The sequence below is a fragment of the Mauremys reevesii genome, linkage group 5, assembly GCF_016161935.1.
Source record: "Mauremys reevesii isolate NIE-2019 linkage group 5, ASM1616193v1, whole genome shotgun sequence".
Lineage (NCBI taxonomy): Eukaryota > Metazoa > Chordata > Testudines > Geoemydidae > Mauremys > Mauremys reevesii.
The window spans coordinates 118,590,622-118,614,513 of NC_052627.1; the positions used below are offsets into that span (position 1 = coordinate 118,590,622).

Genomic DNA, 23,892 nt, shown 5'->3' on the forward strand with positions numbered 1-23,892 from the left:
AATATTCTGATTTTTTTAAATCAAATTTATCAGCCCTGCCCTTGTGTGTGATTTGCAGGCATGCAGAACACACACAACTGCAACTGAAGTTAAAGGGAGCTGTGCTTTGAACATATAAAGTGCTATATAACTCTAAGTACCCTAAAAAAATCAGGTGCTAGATGTCTCAAATCGAGCACACAAAATTAACGGATATTTTTTACTTTAAGTGCTGGTAAGTACCCAACGCTGACTAGCTTCCAAGATCAGGTGCAGCCACATTGGAATGGCCATAGAGGATCTTTGTAAATATTTTTTATGCTTGATCATTAAAAAACAAAGAATCAAGAATTTCAAAGTTACAATTCACACTCTAGTCATAATTTGACCTCCTGGCATGTACTTAGACTAACATTGGTAAAGCACTTTGAACATGGACAGCAATATATAAATACATGTTCACATTCTTTTGCCAAGAGTGACATTTGTGCTTGCAACATCTGAAACTTTAAATGCTTTACTAAAAAAAAAAACCATTCATTGGCATATCAGGCCTAGCTTTTAAAGTATATTAGTTATTTCACTACTCTAATAATGAAAGAAGTATTTAAATAGTCAGAGATTTCTTTTCACCCTCTTGCGACTGGTACTTGAAAATGAATTATCCTGAATTGGAAAAAGACTCTCAGTTAAGACTCAACTCTAGGATGTGCTCCCTTTAGAGGACTTCCAGATCCGAAATATGACCAGCTTCAAACCACCATGTAAAATATCAATTTAGCTTTATTTTTGTTTTTTAAATTGTTTTCTTTTGACTAAGGGTATGTCTTCACTACCAGCCGGATCAGTGGGCAGTGATCGATCCAGCGGGGATTGATTTATCGCATCTAGTCTAGATGCGATAAATCAATCCCGAGCGCTCTCCCGTCAACTCCTGTACTCTAGCTCAGTGAGAGGCAGAGGCAGAGTCGACGGGGGAGCGGCAGCAGTCGACTCATCGTAGTGAAGACACTGTGGTAAGTAGATCTAAGTACGTGGACTTCAGCTATGTTATTCACATAGCTGAAGTTGCATAACTTAGATCGATTCCCCCAACCTCGTGTAGACCAGGCCAAAGGGTCAACATTGTTTTTTATCATCTCTGTAGATACCAGTTGTAATTTGTCAGTGCAGAGTGGTTTCTGTAAGTAATGTGTTAATACAGTAATTATCTAGCTGCCATGATAGCCTCTCTAGGAATCAAGAAAATAATTTAGCTTTAACAAACAAACACTAAGGGCTTGGCTACACTGGAGAGTTACAGCGCTGGTGGTGGCTTTACAGCGCTGTAACTTACTCCCCGTCCACACTGTATCTCCCTGGCTACAGCGTTGGTTGTACTCCACCTCAACAAGGGGAATAAAGAGAAGAGCGCTGGTGCTGCAGCGCTGGAGTTCCAGTGTAAACAGTGATTAATCTTACTACGCTGTAACTGACCTCCGGAATTTTCCCATAATGCTTTTAGGTAAAGATAACACTCTTTGTTTTGTTTTGAAATCAGGGCTCCCGGAGCTGCTTATCTAAAAAACAAACACAGTTACTGTTTGCTCAAGCAGAGCCAGGCAGGGGGATGAATGTCCACAGCTAGTGTTTGCTTGAGGAGAGAAGCAGCACGGCTTGCGTGGGGGGGGGTGTCCATTTCGGAGCAGCTGCTTATCTGGTCTGTGAGGAAAAAAACAAAAGGCTATTTGCATTTAGTGAATGGGGGGCGGGGGAAGGGGTTGGAACTTGCAAGGCAGGGAGCTGACACACAGTGTCAGCTCCAAAAATCCACTCTCTCTCTCTCCCCCACGCTCCCCGTCACACTCCACCCCAACCCCCTCTTTTGAAAAGCACGTTGCAGCCACTTGAACGCTGGGATAGCTGCCCATAATGCACCACTCCCAACACTGCTGCAAATGTGGCCACACTACAGCGCTTTCCCTACACAGCTGTACGAAGACAGCTTTAACTCTCAGCGCTGTACAGCTGCAAGTGTAGCCAAACCCTAAGGCTTTATCTACACTACACAGCTTTAGTGACAGATGTGCTTCTAAAAGTCGGGCAGTGTAAACACTGTTTGTCAGCACTTTTGCCGACAAAATACTTCCATCCCCTACTGTAAGCACTCCTGCCAACGAGTCGTTTACACTGCTACTTGCCCGGGAAAAACTTTTGTCTTTCGGGGGGCGGGGGTTAAGCACTTGCGAATTACAAAAGTTTAGTCGTTCAATTGGCAGTGTAGACAAAGGCCTTGGCTACACTGGCGCATTACAGCACTGCAACTTTCTCGCTCAGGGGTGTGAAAAAACACCCTCCTGAGCGCAGCAAGTTACAGCGCTGTAAAGCGCCAGAGTAAACACAGTGCCCCAGCGCTGGGAGCCATGCTCACAGCCATGCTCCCAGCGCTGTAAACTAATTCCCACGGGGAGGTGGAGTACCTGCAGCGCTGGGAGAGCTCTCTCCCAGCGCTGGTGCCGCGACCACACTCACACTTCAAAGCGCTGCCACGGGAGCACTCCCACGGCAGCGCTTTGAAGTTCTAAGTGTAGCCATACCCAAAGCCTAATACTTTGCACTTACATAATGCCTTCCATCCAAGGGGTAAGAAGTGCTCTACAAACATTAATTAATCTCACACCACCTTTGTTAGGAATCGGTGGTAGAAAACAGAACCCAGGCTACCTTACACCCAGTTCTATGCCTTAAGAAGAGGAATATCCTACTTCCATTAGGCCACACTCTTGAGTTTCCTAAAATATTAATGTACATCCAATTATCTCCATTATATTACTGTACTGTAATATCTTCTAAGTTAGTGCACTATGTTTTATTTATTTGGAACTAAAACAGTGTTTAATCCATTTAGAGTATGTTCAAAAACGGCTGCAGCATGTTACTGCATTTTTTAAATTAAATTACAGTTTAAACTATTTTTTAAATTAATTTTTGTTGTAGGGTTCTGATGACATAATTAAGTAGAATGACATGGTTTCTATCAAAATAACCACTCAATGAACACGAAGATACCTGCAGAGGAGATTCCCTCACATTTTCAAAAATGCTAGTGGGTGTTATGCATGCATGTTAAGAGCAAAACAGGCCCATTAATTAAAGACCCTTTGGAAAACATAAATGGTAATACGATCCCATGCAAAAAAGTATAATTTTATGACATTTCCATATCCCTGTTCAGGGTTAATAACAATAAAAAGTTATTACCGTAATGTGATAAAAGGTTTCACAAATTATATTGACATTGGAATATTTTTTTCAGCTCAGTAAATGAGACTGCATATGGTGTTTTATTACCTTGAAAACTTTGTATCACCTTACAGAAAGAAACATTTCCTTGTATACATATGGGCTAAATGCAGCTGTTACAGTAGTGCAGGGGTTCTCAAACTTCATTGCACCGCGACCCTCTTCTGACAATAAAAATTACTACACAACCTCAGGAGGGGGGGACCGAAGCCTGAGCTCACCCGAGCCCCGCGGGGGGGGCGGCAAAGCTGACACACAAGGGCTTCAACCCCAGTCGGAGGGCCTGTAACCTGAGTCCCAACATGCAGGGCTGAAATCATCAGGCTTCAGCCTCGGGTGGTGGGGCTCGGGCTTCGGCCCTGGGCCCTAGCAAGTCTAAGCCAGTCCTGGCAACCCCATTAAAATGGAATTGCGACCCACTTTGGGGTCCCGACCCACAGTTTGAGAATCGCTGTAGCAGTGTAAATCCACTGAAGTTAATTTATACCAGTGTAACCAAGCAAGAATTTGTCTCAAACCACATTGTCCTTGTTGCTGAACTACAAAATGGAATACAAAAAGTGGTAGAATCTTTGAATCAGAAGTAAAACTTGCAAGTAAAACAGCATACATTCTTGTTTACATTTGTGATCAACCTGCTATGAGATTCAAGGCACAACAGAGCACAAAAAGAGACAGAATCTGGATTTCAATTGTCCTTGGGATGTACCTGTCTTCTACAAACAATACATTTCCTCACACAGCTATTTTTGCATTTTCACTGTAGTTTTCCAGTTGTCTGCATTTCTACTGTAGCTTTCCTGCCATTTCTCAAACACTCTAATGGGGGGGGAGGGGAGAGGGGGAAATCACACATGTACACCGCTACCTCGATATAACGCCACCCGATATAACAAAAATTTGGATATAACGCGGTAAAGCAGTGCTTCGGGGGGGGGGGAGGAGAGGGGGCTGCGCACTCTGGTGGATCAAAGCAAGTTCAATATAACACGATTTCACCTATAACACGGTAAGATTATTTGGCATTATATCGAGGTAGAGGTGTACTTGACTTATTTCATGCATCTGCTCCTGTTAACTCACAACAATAAAAAAGAGCAAATAGAAACAGGAGATATATTCAGAAATTAATTTAAGAAATAGCTCCAGTGGGCCAGGAGGGAGTATGTGAAAATTAGGTCTATAGTGCTGAGTATTAAGCTCATCTTGAAAGTCTGTTACCCATGCAACCTTACGATTGATTGTCTGTCTGTCTGTAGGAGGAAGAGAAGAGAAGAGAAAAGGAGAGGGGAAACTGCTGAGGTAAAGTGTTCCAAGGTTGGTATTTTCCTCCCCTACTCCAGGTTATAGACAATTTTTTTCTATCCAAGAACTGGACAGGACTCTAAAGTACATCAGTGCAGAACTGACTCTGTTGAGAAACAGGCGGCACTCCTTTCCCAAAGTATGCCTCCACAAAACTCTCAAAAATCAAAACTTTTTTGGTCAGTGCTGAAGTGTGGCATATTTACAGCCAAATGACACAACTGAAAGAAACGGCGATAGCAAAAACACCAGCAGACCCTCAGCCAAAATTATTTGAGTGGGCACCAACAGAGTGCTTGGCGCGTGTGTGTGTGTGTGTGTGTGTGTGTATTCTTGCTCTAAATTTTCATGCATTAACTTGGTTCTTGTGAAAGGTACTGGTACAGCAAAGACAGCAGCTTCTCCACACTGCACTGCCAATATACCAATTCTATTCTGTAGGGACAATTTGCAGGAGTGAGAATTCCTTTAGTTTCCACACTTATCAAATCTTTGGCCTCTTTTCTGAGAATGACAACAATGGTGCCACTAAGAGAGGCATTTTTGTTTTGTGAACAGTGCTTCATTGGGCACTGGATTGAGATAGTATTTTTAAGTAAGAATGTGCACTAATATCTCATGATTAGCAAAACATACTGCTTATATCTGTATCAGAAGGAATTGCTTTGCCAAAATATAGTTAAGTGGTGGAGGTATACCTCAAGAATTAGTAGAAGTTAGTTTGGTTTCTCCTCAAGAGCAGGCATGAGGAAGGCAATCTTTCCCTGAGGACCTTATCTGAGTGTGCAATCAAAGTGCAAAAGGAAATTTATATGTGCTTTGTAGATTCTGAGAAGCCATTTGATAAAATCCAATACAAAAGGTTGATGATACATATTCTTGAAGAATACTGCCTTTCAAGATACACAATTAATAAAAAGCCTATATTGAAGATAGAAAGCAGCAACCTGAATGAACTATGCACTATCAGAATATGGCAGCATTGAGAAAGGTGTATACCAAGGTTGCATTCTATCTCCGCAGTTATTTAACATATGTAGATGTTATAATGAGGGAAAGTTTAGAAGACAACCAACCAGGACATACAGGTCAATGACATATACATCAATAACATAAAATACATCAATGACCTAGTTTGCATTGCTTAGACCAGTGATACTCAGACTGAGGCTCAGAAGCTGCAAGTGGCTCTTTAATGTGTCTCCTGCAGATCTTTGCAGCACATATTAAACCCCTGTGTGATTTAATTATTAATTAATCTAAGTTATTAACCAGTCAGGATGCTTTTACTATGTTATTAACCAATTATAGTTGATAAAATAATAATACTTGGTTAGTCTTTTTGCTGTGAAAATATTATATAGAGCAGGGGTGGGCAATAATTTTCACAGGGGGGCCACTCTATGAATTTTGGTAAGTCATCACAGGCCACACCTTTCTACTATATTAATGGAGGGGGTGCAGGGTCTGGGAGAGAGTTTGGGTGCAGGAGGGAGCTCCAGGCTGGTGCAGAGTGTTCGGGTGCAAGAGAGGGTGAGAAGTGTGAAAGGGAGTTTGGTGCAGGAGGGAGCTCTGGGCTGGGGCAGGGGATTAGGGTGTAGGAGGGGGTGTGAGATGCAGGATTGGACCAGGAGGCGCTTACCACAGGTGGCTCCCGGCCGGCAGCACAGCAGGGCTCAAGCAGGCTGCCTGCCTCCCATAGTCCCATGCTGCCCCCAGAAGTGGCCGGCTGCTGCTGGCATGTCTCTGCATGCCCCTTGAGTGGGGAGAGGTGCAGCGTGTCTCCATGGGCTGCCTGTGCCTGCAAGCACCACCCCGCAGCTCCCATTGGCTGGTTTCTGGCTGTGAGGACAGTGCTGGTGTGGGGGCAGCACACAGAGCCACTTCCCCCCGCAGCAGGGGTGCACACAGATGTGCCAGCAGCAACCAGCTGCTTCTGGGAGTGGCATAGGACCACGGCTGGAAGACAGCCTGCCTGAGCGCCCTGCTATGCCGCGGGACTTTTAGCGGCCCAGACTCGGAGATCACAAGGGGGCAGAGGAGGCTGGACAGAAATGTTAGTCATGGCAGGCCGGACAGAAATGTTAGACGGGCCGGATCCAGCCAGCAGGCCGTATTTTGACCACTCCTGATATAGAGAGAGTAAATGAAACAATGAATTCATACTGCTGGGGTTCATTGGGTAATTTTGATTGTTAATTTGGCTCCTGAACCAATGAGATCTGAGTATAACTGGCTGAGACTAAGGAAGAACTTCAGAACATGCTTATTGCTGCAAACTATGTCAGCAAGAAATATGGAATGAGGATTGACATTAGGAAGACAAAAAATATAATGATAAATAAACACAGAGACCAGAGGCGCCAACTTTCTAATTTCCCCAGGAGTGCTCAACCCCCGCTCCGCCCCAGGCCCCACCCCCACGACCCCTTCCTGCCCCACTTCTTTACACCTCCACCCTACCCCCACACCCCTCTTCCCACCCCTCCCCAAAGCACACCCTGCCCCTGCTCCACCTCTTCCTGCTCCCTCTCCTCCCCTTCCCCTCCAGCCCACCACTGAACAGCTGATCCTTGGCAGACAGGAGGCGCGGGGGGGGGGGGGGAAGCTGATCGGCGGGGCTGTCAGTGGGTGCTGAGCACCCACCTATGACAGAGACGCACAAGACAGGCAACACCTATTACTTGATGGTTGATAGGTGAAATAAGTGTAGGGAGTCTAACACCACCAAATGGAAAATGTAATGAAGAAATCAAAAGAAGGATGCAGTTTGCAAAAGTATTCAACGACTTCCAAAGACTTCTGTGTTATCAAAATAAAAACTCCATATATGCTCACTAAATTACTAAAGTGCTACCTACAGTCAATTCTCCTGTTTGGATTTGAGAGCTGGACACTTAAGAAGGACACTGAGAGAAGACTCAAAGCATTCAAGCTTTGGTGTTATAGATGAAAGTTAAAAATTATCTGGAAAACCAAAATTATGAATGAAGCAGTGATGAGAAGGATGAGTTTTAAAAGAGCTCAATTACCTAAGACCCTAGGTCAGGGGTTCTCAAACTTCATTGCACTGAAACCCCCTACTGACAACAAAGATTACTACATTATCCAGGAGGGGGGACCAAAGTCTGAGTCCTGCCACCCCAGGCAGGGTTGGGGGGGGGGGCAAAGTCAAAGCTCAAGGTTTCAGCCCCAGGCGGGAGCTTGTAATCTATTCTGAGCCCCATCACTAAGAGCTGAAATTGAGTTCTAAGTCCCGCAACCCAAGGAAGTGTGGCTTTGGCCCCTGGCCCCACTAAGTCTACCCCACTAAGTCTAATGCCAGCCCTGGTGACCCCATTAAATGGGGTCACAACCCACTTTGGGGTCCAACCCACAGTTTGAAAACTGCCACCCTAGGTAAAAGATCACAGAGTAACTCACTTCCAGCACTCCCATCAGAAAAGAGTGCAGGCATACTTGCAAGAGAAAGAAAAGAGCCAGTTATATCTTTAGATGGACTGGTATCCTGCCACTGCTACCAACTCCTTGTGTGCCCTTGGGTAAGTCACCTAACCTTTCTCCCTCATTTTCCCTATCTGTAAAAATGGAATCATACATACTCACTTCCCAGAGGTATAGGGAGGATTAGTAGATGTAAAATACTTTGAACACAAATAGTGCTACACAATTGCCAAGTATTATTATCAGTAATGTGCAGAGACTTTGGTTTATAAATCTCTTTCCTAAAGAAAGGAGCATCAATCACAGCAGTGACCTCTCTGTGCCTCTGCAAAGTGGAGATAATAGCGCTTCCCGACCTCACAAGTAAATTCATTAACAGGGCAGGCAGATACAACAGCGAGTGGGGTCAGGTAGCTGCTGGATAGTTGGGGACGTGCTCCTCGAGGGCCAGGAGCAGTTTACTGTACCCCCTCCCCCAGCCAAGCAACAGTTGCACGCTACTTTCGAAACAGTGCTACACGTTAAGCACCTTATCGAAGCAGCCTCAGCCTCCCTGGAGGGTGAAGCCGCTGGGATTGGGAGGGAAAAGCAGCACCCGGGTCAGTTGGGACCGTTTGAAAAGCAAGCAGTAAAAGCGGAGTCCAACAAACCAATCCCCATCCCCCCTGCAAAGCCCAGCTTGTAACGCGACCGCTCCTCCGTCACACACACCCAACGCCGCTCAGCGCGGGGGGTGTCTAACTTCTATACGCTACCCCCCATCCCCCGATTCCCCTCAGGTCTCTCCCTTCCCCCACTTTACTCCTTCCACCCCACGTCCCGGGTAGGGTCCCGGGCCGGTAGCGCACAGTCGGTTTGGTCTGGGGGGAGCACGGCTCCCAGACCCACTCACCTCCGTCCCTCAGGACTCCAGCTCCTCACCGAGTCACCAACTCGCCACCGGTCACCGGGGCGACGGGCGCCTGTCTCCACCACCCAGCACCTCGGCCACTGGCTGCAGGGAGCTGTCAGTCACTCACCCGGCAGGGGTGGCGGTCGGGTTCCCGACCAGCGAGAGGAGAGACAATACAGAACCGGGAACTACAACTCCCAGCATGCACCGCGGCCAGTCCGCCACCGCCTATCGCCTAGGGCCGCTGCGCGTTGCATGCCGGACGTTGTAGTTTCCTTCTTGTTTCAATGCCTCACAAGGGGGCGGTGGGCAGCGCACAAATCCTCGGCGTGGGGACGGGAGCGTGCCCATCCCCCACCCGCGGAGTTAGAATACGCATGCGCAGACTTTCGCGGGCCCTCCCCCGCACCGGAGGTGCGCGAGGCTGGGGCAGCCGTTGGAGCTCGAGGTTCGAGGCCGGCAGGGGGCGCGCTCAGGATAACAGAGGCTGGAAGTTCGCAAAGTCCGGCGCGTATGAGGTAGGCAGGAGGAGGTGGGCAATTTTTCACTTTAAAGCAGATTTTATTTAAACCAAATACATTTATTTTAAAAAATAAACTCTCTTTAAAATTAAATGTGAAACTGTTGCAACCTGCGTTCAGGGCTCAGCTTCCTGTGTAATCCATGAAAAGCAAGAGCCTCTTCTACAGGTGCTGAGGGACTATTTTCTTCATTTTATTTTTTTCAACTAGCTCACTTCCATGACTAGCTCAGTGAAAGTTCAGAAACCAATTAGGAGCTGAAAAAGCAGGAAAGCTTGTTTTCCTCTTTCAATCTATGAATAAAACGTGGGTGTGAGAGGGTGAGATTTACTAGTTCTAAAGTCAGTTCAATTCACTAACAACAGATAATACTTCCACTGTTTAATACAAGGGTTCTCAAACTGGTGGTCATGACTTCTCAGGGTCATGAGGTTATTATATGGGGGGTAGCGAGCTGTCAGCCTCCTCCCCAAACCCTGCTTTGCCTCCAGCATTTATAATAGTGTTAAATATAAAAAAATGTGCCTTGCTGTGTGAAAGGGGTCACCAGTATAAAAGTTTGAGAACCACTGGTTTAATACATGTTAGTTATAAATGCAAAACATGTTTTGATATTTGTCTTATGTATTTAGCACAATTGAATTCAGTTTTAAGTAATAAAGAAATTGTAAAATACAGTTTTTATTAATTTTAATTGAATTCCTATTTCCATCCCTATGCAACTTGACAAAATATATATATAAAATTGGAGAGATCCTATCTCCTAGAACTGGAAAGGACCTTGAAAGGTCATCAAGTCCAGCCCCCTGCCTTCACTAGCAGGACCAAGTACTGATTTTTTTTGCCCCAGATCCCTAAGTGGCCCCCTCAAGGATTGAACTCTCAACCCTGGCTTTAAGCAGGCCAATGCTCAAACCACTGAGCTATCCCTCCCCTACAAACAAATCATCTCATAAATAAGAAATGTCATTCAGCATTTTCTAACAAAAATATAAAATTAAAAATCAGGATAAATGTATGGTAAGCTATATAATTGTTTAAATAAATATGTATAAATATAATGCATCATTCTAGTTGGTAAAAACAAATACCAAATTATCCCAACCAAGGAGAATTAACTCTGCTTTAGGAAAATAACAAATATATTAATGCAAAATAAGATTTCATATGGACAATGACTTGTTTATACTGCTCTATATAATATACACTGAAATGTAAGTAGAAGATTTATATTCCAATTGATTTATTTTATAATTTATACAGTAAAAATGAGAAAATAAGCAATTTGCCAGTAATAGTGTACTGTGACACTTTTGTATTTTTATGTCTGATTTTGTATGCAAATAGTTTTTAGGTGAGATGAAATTTGGGGGTATCAGACTCTTGAAAGAGATACTGTAGTCTGGAAAGGTTGAGAGCCACTGATTTATATGATGCAGGTCATTGTCATAGGAGTGCAAGATGAGGCAACAGCAGACAAACTACTGCCCAACAAAGTGCAACCTAACCATAGCCTTTAATAGATAGATCGATAATGTCTATTCCAATGAAGGGAATTATGGAAGGGATTATGTTGGAAGAAAAGAATAGTTAACATGAACGTGAAGAAGTAGGGTCTCAGCACAGAACTGGGAGCCAGAAACTGTGGAATTCTATTCCCATTTCACACACTCTCCATGATCTGAGGCTCAGATTCTTCAAAATGTTCCATGTAGGTATAACTACACAGAGCCAAAACAAATTGGCACTGAGGTCTATCCATGTGGCACAACTTGCAGGCTAGAGGCTTTAATTTCTATGCCTTAGTCTCTTAGTCTACAAAATGGGGATAGTGGTAAGTATATTCAAGGGTAATGTGAGAATGAGGTAAAGGTTGTGAAATGTTTGGAAGACTGCTTTTACAAGTACTATGCATTATTGTTAGAGTTGGTCAAAACAATGAGAGGAGGAAGAATTTGCATAAAATGTTTTCTCAAAAGTTTTCTGACTAGCTACTGAGCTGGTTAAAAATAATAAAGCTTTAGCAGAAGATGAAATTCATATTAAAAATGACATATCTTTTTGAAATTTCTCTACCAATTTTCCTGATATGTAATTGCCCTGTAATAAAATCTCGGACCTGTGTCTGATCCAAGTTTCCATATATGTAAGTGTACAAGTAGATAATTATATTTACAAGTAATAATAAGAGAATATTTCTTCTTTCTTTTCGTTATCCTCCCACACACCCCCAGGTGTATAAGGCATCCACCAGTTTCTGCCACCATTTATTTTGGTCTTGTGCTGGTCTATTCAGGCTTCTGAGTGTCATATTGATGGATTTCACTTCTTTCTCTGAACTGTGTATTGTTTTTCAAAGTTGCCCTCTGTTCCTTTTTCCAGGTGGTCATATCACTTGCTGTGGAAGTCATGTTGATGGCATCCTTACAGTGTGTCCTAAATATATCTGTTGTTCTGATATTGCAAGAAACTCTTTCCAGTGGATTCGGAAGAACTTCCACAGGCATTTATTTTGGAATGAGTTGATCTTTTTATCCGTTTCTGTTGTAGATTTCCATGACTCTGCTCCATAATTGAGGACAGACATGATGCTGGTATTAAAAAATTGTATTTCTGTGTCAGTGCCAATCATGCTACTTTTCCAAATCTTTTCAAGTTTATGAACATTGTTTGCTCCTTTTGATATTCCTTGATTGATATCTAGCATGGTGTTACTATCATTGCACATCTCACTGCATAGACAGGTAAAATGACTTACCTTTTCAGGTGTTTCTTCATCCACTCTAATGGTTACCTGTGGGACATGGATATCCATATATTTTGGCTTCCCATTGTTGTTTTGCTCTATCTGGCAAAAGCTGCGTCATTTCCGCCATTAAGGGATGTGTTGAACTAAGCAGGACAGTGTCATCCAATTGCACTTTATCATTTGTCCATAAAATTCCTCTGTGGCCTTTTGTGGTTACTTTCCTCATAGTCAATGATTAGTGCAAACAATAGTGGAGACATATTATACCCTTGCCTTACTCTGGTTGTCATTGAAAACTATTTGCGGATGTTGTCACCGTCTCTGGCTGCATATTCAGCATTATCATATAGATCAAGGGTGGGCAAACTTTTTGGCCCTCGGGCCACATCTGGGTATGGAAATTGTATGGCGGGCCATGAATGCTCATGAACATGGGGGTTGGTATGTGTGAGGGGGTTGAGGGCTCTGGCTAGGGGGGTGGGTTCTGGGGTTGGGGCCAGAAATGAGGTATTCAGGGTGTGGAAGGGGATGCAGGGGGGCGCAGCTCCGGCTAGGGGTGCGGGCTCTGGAGTGGGGCTGAGGATGAGGGGTTAGGGGTGCAGGAGAGTGCTCCAGGCTGGGACCGAGGGGTTCAGAGGGCAGGAGGGGGATCAGGGCTGGGGGAGGGGGGTTGGGGCACAGGAGGGGGTCAGGGTTGCAGGCTCCGGGTAGCGCTTACTTCAGGCAGCTCCTGGATGCAGCAGCATGTCCCCCCTCTGGCTCCTACACAGAGGGGAAGCCAGGCGGCTCTGCACACTGCCCGGTCCACAGGCACCGCCTCTGCACCTTCCATTGACTGCATTTCCCAGCCAGTGGGAGCTGTGGAGGCGGCACTTGGGGCAGGGGCAGAATGTGGAGTCCCCTGGCTGCCCCTATGTGTAGGAGCCGAAGGGGGGACATGCCACTGCTTCCAGGAGCCGCGGGGAGCCACAGCATGTGCAGAGCAGGGAAAGCCCCCGACCCTGCTACACGGCTGAAGCGGAGCAAGCCCTGGCCCCTGCTCCCCAGTGAGAGCTCAAGGGCCGGATTAAAATGTTTGAAGGGCTGGATGCAGCCCCTGGGCCGTAATTTTGCCCACCTCATATATAGATCTTTGATTTTTCTAATTATTTTTGCTGGTGTTCAATAATATGCCATAATTCTCCAAAGACTGTCTCTGTGCATGCTTTCCAAAGCCTTCTGGAAATCTATACAATCTATCACAAGAGGTGCTTGCTTCTCCACACTTTGTTCTATAACAGGGGTAGGCAACCTATGGCATGCGTGCCGAAGGCAGCACACGAGCTGATTTTCAGTGGCACTCACACTGCCCAGGTCCTGGCCACCGGTCCGGGGGGCTCTGCATTTTAATTTAATTTTAAATTAAGCTTCTTAAACATTTTTTAAAACCTTATTTACTTTGCATACAACAATAGTTTCGTTATATATTATAGACTTATAGAAAAAGACTTTCTAAAAACGTTAATATGTTCTATAATATGTCTCAGAACAACAGTATGGTCTATATGTAATCTCAGTTGTCTAATTCCTGCTTGTCCCTCTCTATGCTGAAGGTGTCTGTTTATTGATATGTTGCAGGATGATGTTTCACATGATTTTCCCAGGCCCTGAAAGTAATGGGATTAGTCTCCAATTATTGCAGTTGGTAAGGTCACTCTTCATTGGAAAAAGAATATTTACATCACTGATATTTAAAATTTTAATATGAAATTTGTGATATCTTTTTGTAAATTAAAAACAAAACAAAAAAACCCCACCACTAGCCATATTTACATATGTTCTTGGTTAAATAGACCTCCTAGTGCAGTGGTCCCCAACCTGTGGGGCACACCAGGGGGGTGGCAGAGGAACATCTGAGGGAGTGCAGCAGGGCCCGGCCCAGCCCCCACAGGGGGGCAGGAAGAGAGCACCACCCAGCCCCACTCTGACCCTAGATGCACTCTGGCCCTGTCCCCAGCCCCGCTCTTGGCCACTGGCCACTGCCCATGGCCCAGCCACAACTCCGCTTCTGGCTGGGGAAGGGGAGGGGAACACTTTCCATTACTGGGGGGGAGCATGAGAAGAAAATTTTGGGTACCACTGTCCTGGTGGTATAGATATTGAGTCTTACTTTTATTTAGTTACTTATTTTGGTATTGTGCATTATGTCATTTTTTTGTAATTAATTGAAATTATAAATACAAGGATTAGCTGGCTATAGGTGCAGACTAGTGCTGATTTAAGGGGATATGATCTGATTTATCCAACTTCTGGTATCCCAAAAGGTAATCCTAATTCAGATGGACAATCTGATCAGTATGTTCTGTGTAAACAAGCAGGGAGGCACCAGGCTGTGCTGTATGTGGCAGGAAGACCTACTGCTGTGCAAGTAGGCTTTGGCTCACAAAAAAATCCTCGTCACCATGTACCAGGCAGGGATGGAGAATATGACTGCAGATAGAATGAGTTGCTCCATCATGGATTCTCACAAGTGGTCTTTAAATCAGAAAATGAGAGTAAGATTTCTACCACTCCCCTGAACAACAAACTCCTGGTCTTCTGCTCATGCTGCTAAGAATATGTCTTCACTGAAAAACAAGGTGTGTTCTTAACTCTGAGCCAACCCACGTTAAAATAGCAATGAAGACAGCATCTCTGCTTTTAATTCAGGTTAGCAGCTTGAGTTAAAGCCTAGAGGGGAGCCTGGGGTTGAACTAGAGCTGTTACCCCAAGTAAAAAGATAAGTTGCTGTGTCTCCAGTAGTGAGCTAAAGCTGGTTCGCACTGGTTCGCGCACACCAGTTGTTAAATTTAGAAGCCGGTTTAGAACCGGTTGTTAAAGGAGTAGGCAAACTCCGGCCTGCAGGACCGTCCTGTCCGGCCCGCCTGAGTTCCCTTCTGGGGAGGTTCCCCTGGCCCCTCCCCCGCCTTCCCCACTCTTGCAGAGCCTCAGCGTGCAGCGCTGCCAGCGCTCTGGACCACTTCTGGGCAGCTCTGCAGCTCCTGCCGCTTTGAGCGGCATGGTAAGGGGGTGGGGCTGTGAGCTCCAGCAGGCCATGCGGCATCCATATACGCTGCCCTGAGCAGCATGGTAAGGGGCCAGGCCGGGGCTGAGGGAGGTTGGATAAGGGGCAGGGAGCGGTTGGAGGGGGTGGCGGTTCGGGGGCAGTTAGGGGACAGGGAACGAGGCGTTAGGTGTGGGAGTCCCGGGGGTCTGTTGGGGTGGTGGTGGATGGGGTTGTGGCAGTCGGGGGACAGGGAGCGGGGCGAGTTGGATAGGGGGTGAGGTCCTGGAGGGCAGTTAGTGTGGGGGGTCTCGGGAGGGGGTGGTCAGAGGACAAGGAGCGAGGGGGTTGATGGGTTGCGGGTTCTGAGGGGGGGCAGTCGGATGTGGGTGGGGGGGATAGGCTGTTTTGGGAGGCACGTGGGGCTTGTACTCACCGGGCGGTTCCCTACTGGGTCTTTGGCAGCAGGCCCTTCACTCATTCCAGATCTTCAGCAGCACTGAAGGACCCACCGCCAACGTGCTGCCGAAGAACCGGTAGGAAACCGGTTCCTAAATTTTTGGCAGCTCCATCACTGGTCTCCACTGCTACTGTAATCCAAGTTAAGAACTCACTTCTTGTTTTTTCAATGAAGACATAGCCAGAAGGGACCAAGCTTCCACAGTCCTGACTGAGCTCAGCAGAATATTCCATGTTCCTCGAAATCATGAATATCATCAGACCAAGGTTCAGACCATAAATGTTTACTTAGGCCAGGGATGTTTGCTCCATCTGTCTAAGAACACTGTTTCTGTGCAAGGGTCTCAAATCCTTCTGGTTTCTTGGATGGAAACTGGCAGGAAAGGGCTGGTGTTTTACAGGGTATTGTCTACAGACTGAGTTTATTCACAATAGATCCTCACACATGGTCTGTAAATCAGGGTCTTACTACATGCCACAAGGCACATACACAAACTTGTCTCCTTTGTTTGGCTCTCTTTTTCAGGAAAATTACATCCTTTGTTCATGAGGATCCACTTCAGTTCATCTTGACCTAGGCAGAACGTGGACCAGACTTTCTGTATCCTATTATCATTCACTTTGTATAGGGTTTACATTTAAAAACCCCATTGGTATGTACCCTGTACTGTGGGCCTTTAAGGTGATTTGGATAAAGTACTTGAAATTGCTTGCTTTATGAATTGCATTAATAAAAATGTCATCGTTACCAGGAAATAATTTTAGTTTGTTCAGTGAATATAAGAATGGCCATATTGGGTCAGACCAATGGTCCATCTAGCCCAGTATCCTGTCTTCAGACAGTGGCAATGCCAGATGCTTCAGAGGAAATTCAACAGAACAGGGCAATTATTGTGTGATCCATCCCTTGTCATCCAGTCCCAATATCTGGCAGCCAGAAGCTTAGGGACACCCAGAGCATGGGATTGCATCCCTGACCATGTTGGCTAATAGCCATTGATGAACCCATCTTCCATGAACTTATCTAATTTTTTTGTGATCCAATTATACTTCTGCCCTTCACAACATCTCCAGACAATGAGGTCCACAGGTTGACTGTACACTGTGTGAAGTAGTACTTCCTTTTGTTTGTTTTAAACCTTCTGCCTGTTAATTTCCCCTGGCTCTTGTGTTATGTGAATAATACTTCTTTATTCACTCCTCCACACCATTCAGGATTTTAAAGACCTCGTCATCTCTTTCCGCAGCTGAACAGTCCCAGTCTTTTTATGGACGCTGTTCCATACTCCTGATCATTTTTGTTGCCCTTCTCTGTACTTTTTCCATTTCTAATGTATCTTTTTGGGGATGGGGCAACCAGAACTGCACACACTATTCAAGTTGTGGGTGGACCATGGATTTATATAGTGGCGTTATATAGTGGAATGATATATTTTGTACCCGGTATTACGATGTCCCGTTGATTATCAGTATGAAGGCTTGTCCATGTTATGAAAAGAGGCTGAGGTTAGTTCCGGATTAACCGACGCATGCTCATATCCCCATTTGCTGCAAACTATTGTTTGTGTAGACATGTCCTAAATTCTATTTACACGGTCTATTAGTTACACCTAGGTAGCAGTCACAGTGGTACTGGGGTTGTGGACATACAAATAAGGTCCTAATTTGTGATGAATATTTGACTTTTAGATTCCATGTTGAATTTTCAGAGCTGGCAGTTAGAGTAAATATGTTTACTTATTTTTGATTTGTCATCAGTGACAGACAATAAACATGGTACGCCAAGATACCATTTTCACTGAGGACACATCTGTATTGCAAAAAAAAAAAAAAAACAACAACCCACAGTCGCAAGTCTCAGAGCCTGGGTCAACTGACTCAGGGGTCAGCGAGAGGGTGGATCTTGGAGCGTGGGTTCCAGCTTGAATGGGAATGGCTAACACTGCCATTTTCCACCCCGTACCATGAGCCTGAGGCAGTTGACCTGGGCTGTGAGACTCACTGCCACGTTGTTGGGGGGTTTTTGGGCAGTATAGACATACCCTGAGTCACTTTTCAGAGAAGAACTCAATTTTAAGAAAAAAATCTTCTCCGTGGAATTCTATTATGTCTGGGTGCACGGATCCTTTGGGGCTTCAAAGAGATATCTTCTCAATCAGTATACCCCATTCCCAAGTTTCCCTACTAAGTAGGATTCCCATCAATCCAGGCAGGAATGCACAGACAGCTCACTTGAAGAGATTGGTGGGGACAACTAGAAAATGAACAGCTACTCCCAAAGAAACGATGGGATTAAAAAGGTCATCTTTCCAAACCTCTGATCCTGATCAGGTCCTGTGGAATTTCTGAAATGAAGTTCCTCCCTCACTTCTGTGAAGCTGTGGCAAGTAAATGTTTTTGGGTGTCATACAGAGCCTTACTTAATCATGGCAGGTGATCTTTAATACCTAATAATAAGCTTATTGTCATGGATAGAGAGAGATAGAAAGCCTTTGCAGCAGTAGGTTACAGGACACATAGGGGCTTTCTTCTTTGTGCAGCTCTGTTACAATGGGTACTTCAAGAAATATTCTTCCTTCAATTAATCATCAGAGTCCAGTCCTTAGGACCACTAACAATCTCAGGGCAGAGTAGTCCTGTATTCTGTACTGAGATAAGCTAGAAGGCCACATGGCCATCAATTCATAAATTCTGTATATTGGTCATCCTGTCTTACCCAATGCCATTCCCTTTCTTTTTGCAGAACTCTTCTCCATGCCTTAGTCTCTAGGAGAAGGTGTAAGAAATATTTTTATATATAATTTACCTGAATGTTTTGGATGTCCACATTTAAAGGACGATCCTGCATACAACTCTGAAACACTAGTATTAACATTCCGTTGCAATGAGTCTGTGGATCTTAGCATGAAGAATAGGAACATTTATCTGTGCTTACCTAAAAATGTCCATTCTTCAAGTAATAAGATCCACAGATCCAGAACATCCTGGAGAAACAAATAGATCATCCAGAACAGAGATGGATATTGACATGCAATTATTTGGGTTTGCTGTTATGTGGAATCTATCGTGTGTGTGCTGTAATAGGAAAAACTGTGCTTTTTCTTCAAAAGTATATTTAACACAGTCTGTAAATAAGGAAAGTAGATTTGAATTATCCTGGCTGTGGATATTATCTCAGTGTAGGATGGGCTGAGGAACTGGTATTGTGGATTTTTTGCCTATGTTAGGAAAACAAAACTGTACCTGGAAAGAGACGTGGCAGGAGTCCTTTGTGGTCTGGGGACAAGCCAGCACTTTATATACTGCTGTTGAAAATATTTATCTTAAAGAGGTTTCCTTACCAAGTCTGAATTCAAGAACCTAGATTGTATTGCTAAGCAAGAAAAAAAGCGTTATTGTATTTGAAATAAAACACAACATCTATTAATCATTCAATTCCCTCCTTCTTCCCTTATTCAGGATTTGACATGATGATAACATCTGTATCTCAGGTTAAACCTCCAATACTTACAGTAGGTAAACTAATATACAACTCAGTATAATGTTACACAATTAATTGGCCCAGATTAAGTCTGGGACCAAGTCTATACTAGAAACTTTTGCTCATATAGTAATATCATTTAGGAGTGTGATTTTTTTTTTTTACGTCTCTACCTGCAAAATCTCTAGTGTAGACACAGTTATACCAGCAAAAAAGTGCTTTTGCTGGCATAGCTTATTCTGTTCAGAGAACAGATACAGTAATTCCTCACTTAACATCGTCCCGGTTAATGTTGTCTCGTTGCTGATCAATTAGAGAATATGCTCATTTATGCAAGGATATTGTGTTGTTTTGCAAAGGAACAGAAAAATAGTTAATTCTATAACCAGAACTCTGTTTCATGAAATACACAGGTAACTGCCAGCTTGGGAACATAGCAGTAGATTAATAGCCAGGTGAAAGTGTTTGCCCAAAAGGTGCATTGGGGCCTCAGTCTCAAACTCTCATCCTGAATGCATTAATCTACTGCTCTCTTACTAGGCTGGCATCTTACTTTGCAAAAGATTTAGTGGAAAAGAGATGTGCTTTTCACAGGGAGGCCATGCAGGTTCAGGGGTCTGCCTGCATGGATGCAGTTACATACGCAGGGTTTAATTCAGTACTTTGTTCCTCAGTTAGTAGAGGCTGACAACAAAGCAGAATCAACAATTCTCTCTCCCTAGAAGGAGATAATGTCTTGGCTTGCTCTCTTGGGCTCTCTCTCTTTTTAGGAGGGGTATTATTGGGCTCTGGGAATAATCACACCAATTTGTTGAGGGTGTGGAGGAGGGAAGTACAGCCCTAGTCCTGCAATCTGATTTCCTATGTGAACCCTGTTGTCTTTGGTGGGCCTCCATCAGGAGCGGCTCTAGGAATTTGGCCGCCCCAAGTAGGGCGGCACGCCGCAGGGGGTGCGCTGCCGGTCGCCGGTCCCGCGGCTCCGGGGGACCTTTTGCAGACGTGCCTGCGGAGGGTGCGCTGGTCCCGCGGCTCCAGTGGAGCATCCGCAGGCATGTCTGCGGGAGGTCCACCCAAGCCGCGGGACCACCGAACCCTCCGCAGTCATGCCTGCGGGAGGTCCACTGGAGCCGCAGGACCCGCGCCCCCGCCGCAGTCATGCCTGCGGGAGGTCCGCTGGTCCCGCGGCTTCGGTGGACCTCCCGCAGGCATGACTGCGGAAGGTCCGCCGGAGCCGCCTGCCGCCCTGCCAGCAAAATGCCGCCCCAAGCGCGCGCTTGGCGCACTGGGGTCTGGAGCCGGCCCTGGCCTCCACATAGATGTAAAGGTGTGCCCACATGAATAAGCTTTCACAGTAAAAAGTCTCCCAAATGGGAAGAAGAGTGTAGGAAAAGAAAGGTGATTTTCCCCCAAGATCCAAAAAGTTACAAACAATGGTTTCAAGCCTTCTAATCACCGACATCAATGGGAGTTTTGCAATCGACTTAAATGGGAAGATTGGACCCAGTGGAAAATGTTCAAACAAACAAAAACTACCCTATTGGGATCATATCTGTGTTCAGTTTAGCCCAATATCCTGTCTCCAACAGTGGCCAGCACCAAATGCTGCAAAGGAAGGTGTAAGAAACTCCGCAGAAGCCAGATGTGAGATACTCTGCCCCATGGAGGCAAGAAGGAAAATGGAACAGGGGCCTGGGATGAGGATCTGAGGTATGGTAATGGGAGGGAAAGGGACTGGGATAAGGAGCTATTGAGAATGGGCAGAAGGTTCTCACCACCAAAGTACACTCCCTTCAGAACCATTGAAATAAGGCAAGGGGGCCTGTGGAATAAATAGTGTGTGATCATGTAATTAAAGACTATCTAAATGCATGGGCAACCTTAATTCTGGCATTTCCTAACCTTAACATTCTTTCAGTGTAGTTTTTGTATGTAATTCTATATAAATTCCCAATACTCCTTTGAATCTTGCTGAGTTATTGGCTTCAACAACATCTAGTGGCAATGAGTTTCACAGATGAATTATGCATTGTGTGAAAATATTTCTTTTTATCAGTTTTGAGTCCAGTCCCCTGCACTCAAGAGGACTAAGTATTATCTAGACCATCCCTGACAGGTGTTAACCTTAAAAATATCCAATGATGAAGATTCCACAACCTCCCTAGGCAATTTATTCCAGTGCTTAACTACCCTGACAGGAAGATTTTCCTAATCTCCAACCTAAACTGCCCTTGCTGCAATTTAAGTCCCTTGCTTCTTGTCCTAGCCGGAGAGGTTAAAGAGAACAATTTTTCTCCCTTCTCCTGGTAACAATCTTGTATGTACTTGAAAGCTATTATTATTATCTCTTCTCCAGACTAAACAAGCCCAATTTTTTCAATCTTCCCTCATAGGTCATGTTTTCTAGACCTTTAATCATTTTTGTAGCTCTTCTCTGGACTTTCTCCAATTTGTCCACATCTTTCCTGAAATGTGGTGTCCAGAACTGGACATAATTCCCCAGTTGAGGCCTAATTAGCACAGAGTACTTGTATCTTGCTCACAACACTCCTGCTAATACATCCCAGAATGATGGTTGCTTTTTTTTCGCAACAGTGTTACACTCTTGACTCACATGTAGCTTGTGATCCACTATGACCCCCAGATCCCTTTCCGCAGTACTCTTCCCTAAGCAGTCATTTCCCATTTTGCATGTGTGTAATTGATTGTTCCTTCTTGCATTTGTCTTTATTGAATTTCATCCTATTTACTTCAGATCATTTCTCCAGTTTGTCCACATCATTTTTAATTTAATCTTATCCTCCACAGCACTTGCAATCTGTCCCTGCTTGGTATCATCTGCAAACTTTATAAGTGTACTCTCTATGCCAGTATCTAAATCGATGAAAATATTGAACAGAACTAGACCCAGGACTGATCCCTGAGGGACCTCACTTGATATGCCCTTCCAGTTTGACTGTGAACTAATGATTACTTTCTGAGAATGGTTTTCCAACCAGTTAGCACCCACCTTACAGTAGCTCCATCTAGGGTGTATTTCCCTAGTTTGTGTATGAGAAGGTCATGCAAGACACTATCAAAAGCCTTACCCCACAGCTGCACCCCCATCAACATGGTTTGTTACCCTGTCAAAGAAAGCTATTAGGTTGGTTTGACATGATTTGTTCTTGACAACTCCATGCTGACTGTTACTTACCTTATTATTTTCTAGATTCTGCAAATTGATTGTTTAATTATTTGCTCCATGACTAGGTTCATTAGTAGCTGTTTCTCCTGTATCTATTATTTCAGTGACATTTTCAAATAATTTTAAATAGATTAGTGAGGCCTGATTTTTCCTTACAGAAACAGTGTTAATTTTATTAATCCATTTTTAATTAACTTTTGACAAATTTACCAAGTGCAGATGTAAGGCTTACAACAAAATGTTATACCTTTTTAAAATCCAGGTATAACATTTGCTTCAGCGTCTGGCATAGTAACTGTTTTTAATAAGAAAGTCCATACTTTGGGTAGCAGCTCAGCTTTCGTTCTTAAGGTCCTTCAGAACTTTTTGGTCTTACTGTTTTTTAAATGTAATGTAATTCCTTTTGCACCTCTTTCTCTGTAGTGAACATTGATGCAAAAAATAATTTAGTTTCTCAGCAAAGTCCTTATCTTCCTTAATTGATCCCTTTCAGTTTATACTCCCTTTTATTGGCTTCACTAGGGTTAGCTTTACAGAGTCCGAAGGATCTCTTTGAGTCAATTAACCCCTTGAATCTTATCATCTAATCATATTGGTTTTTTTCTTGCCTCTTTTTTGTTCAGAGGCATGGATGCCTTCTGAGACTTTTGTTTCCTTAAGCAGCATCCTTGCCAAATCTAAGGATTTTACTTCCTTTACTTTTGTCCATAGGGCCTTTTTAACTAGCTTCATTTTATTAAAATCTTCCTTAACTACAGCTTAGTGTTATTGTGTTAGTTTTTGGTACCTTTACATCCCCTAAGATGTTGAATTTTATTTACATTATGGTTACCATTACTTAGTGGCTCAGCCACTGTTACTTCTTGAATCAACTCCTGTATGTTACTTATGACTAAATCAAGTTTAATTGCTGTTTCTCGGTGCTCTCAAACTAGCTTTTCCAGGAAGCAGTCATTTAACACATCAAGAAATTGCTTCTCTATATTTTGTCCTTTGTCATATTTGACCAATTTAAATGCAGCTAGTTGAAGTCCCCCATTATTATTATATTGTTTGACTTTGTTTCCTTTTTTATTTCACTCAGCATTGTGCACTCAATATCCTTTTCTTGATCAGGAGGTTAGTAGTGCCTTAGTATCATGTTTGTGTTCTTTCATGTTGGGTTTTCTATCCATACAGAGTCAACTGTCAACCACTTAGAATTTTTATCTTGCTAAATGCTACGGAGTCTTTTGTATAGATCAGTACTCCCCCACCTCTTTGGCCTAATCTGCTTTTGTATAGTTTCAGGAATTACAATACCTACTGATTAACATTCCACCATGTTTCAGTACTAATTATAATATTAAGATCCTCCTTCCATTACCAAAAAAACAACAAGGAGTCTGGTGGCACCTTAAAGACTAACATTTATTTGGGCATAAGCTTTCATGGGTAAAACCCCCCCTTCTTCAGATGCATGTCCATGCATCTGAAGAAGTGGGTTTTTTGCCCACAAAAGCTTATGCACAAATAAATCTGTTAGTCTTTAAGGTGCCACCGGACTCCTTGTTTTTGTAGATACAGACTAACAC

At 44.1% G+C, this 23,892-nt stretch overlaps 1 protein-coding gene across 2 annotated transcripts in view; it reads right to left on the reverse strand.

Moving 5' to 3' along the window:
- RGS12 (regulator of G protein signaling 12) overlaps positions 1-9,035 on the reverse strand; it is a 152,206-nt gene extending 143,171 nt beyond the window's left edge. For both annotated transcript variants that reach the window (XM_039540911.1, XM_039540912.1), the window contains exon 1: positions 8,903-9,035. The gene's annotated coding sequence lies outside the window, so the exon portion shown is untranslated. The remainder of the gene's footprint in view (positions 1-8,902) is intronic.
- Between the last annotated feature and the right edge of the window lie 14,857 nt (positions 9,036-23,892).